The 1508-nt window shown below is 39.3% G+C and overlaps 1 pseudogene; it reads right to left on the bottom strand.

Annotated features, from left to right (window-relative positions):
• Positions 1–138: 138 nt before the first annotated feature.
• LOC149190399 (autophagy-related protein 18a pseudogene) lies at positions 139–837 on the bottom strand (annotated as a pseudogene).
• Positions 838–1508: the final 671 nt, after the last annotated feature.

Genomic DNA, 1508 nt, shown 5'->3' with positions numbered 1-1508 from the left:
TTAGGCATGGAACAATTCCTCAATTGATCAATCAATTAGAAATAATACATAAGATCATTAATATGGCCATCTTGATTAACCCTTGTCTACGAAAGAAGCTTTCTTTTAAGGTCAATGCTTCAAAGCATGAGACTTTAACTAAGGATTGATGGGGATTTTAACGACCAACAGAAATGTTTCAAACATAATAGGTAGAGATGCAAGCCATACCTCTTGCAATCGAGTGGCGTCTAGGGTGTTGAAGATCCTTATAAGAGTCCCCTTTGTACTAGCAGTCACAAGGAGGCTGCCATCAAGGGTGAGCGCAAAGCAGGCGATGCGAGAGTCATGGGCAGTTATGAATCTGGTCCTCTTGAGGCCATAGTGCTCGACTCTCATATGCTCACAGTGAAAGCTTGATAAGACCAACATGAAGCTGTTGGGAGCATGAGATACAACACACAAACCCTTAGGGTTTTCCATCGTCTCAATATGATGCACCAACTTCAAATCCACGAAATTGTACACAAAAATCTTGTGCTCCAACACCACCGCAACACGATCCCATCTTAACTTCACAACTCAAACCACAGACCTGAAGGATAATTCCCTAATACAGTGGCTTTGATGATCATCCCAGATCATGACCTTATTGGGTGGGTACTGGGGATTCGAAACCCTGCCCATGAGGGCCAAAATATTACATCAGAATAACATCTCCACAACAACAATACCACCATTGTTGAAGTCCCTTCTAAAGGTTTCTCTTAATGAATCACAATTGTAAACTTGGAAACCCTACTCTCTGCCATCTGAAAAACAATTGAATTCCAACCTGGAAACCCTACTTTGTGCCATATGAAACAAAAATCGAAGTTCAACTTGGAAATCCTAATCTATGCCACAAGAAAAACAACCGAAGTCCTAGTTGGACGATAGATAGAGCAATGAGGATTATTCACTGGTAGTCTCTGGGGAAGACATTGAATTTGGATTTGGATCGAGAGAGCATAGGGGAAGTCCTATCATTGTGCAGTGAAAAATTTGTATTATCTCCTTTCATACAAACAAAAAAAGAAAACAACCCAAAAAAAATTGTTATGGAACCAACTCACAAAAAGATATAAAAGATAGATGAACGCCTTAGAAATAAGCCTCTTTGAGGTGGTAACCTCCTTTACATTACACAAATGAACAATTCTTAGATGATACAAATGACAAGACCTTCTTTCTATATATAGGAGTCTAAGGGGTCATAATATAATCAGAGCCGACATAACAATAATAATGTAAGAGCATAATAATAACAATAGTGGGCTTCTATGGGGCATAATAATAACAATATGGGGACTACATGGGCACAACAATATAATAAGGGGGTTGTACTAATAACAGTAAGGGGTTACACTAGTAGTATAGGTACCTAACATGCCCCTCTCCTTCAAAAAGTGTTGTCCTCAACGCTTGAGTAGTTATTAATGCTCCTGTATAAATTCTTGTCCTCCCATGTGGAATCTTTAGCGGGTAAG

The sequence above is a fragment of the Pinus tabuliformis genome, chromosome 3_1 (genome assembly GCF_031772625.1).
Source record: "Pinus tabuliformis cultivar Carrire ecotype Pingquan chromosome 3_1, CPIR1, whole genome shotgun sequence".
Taxonomy (NCBI): domain Eukaryota; kingdom Viridiplantae; phylum Streptophyta; class Pinopsida; order Pinales; family Pinaceae; genus Pinus; species Pinus tabuliformis.
This window is presented reverse-complemented; position numbering and strand designations above follow the sequence as displayed.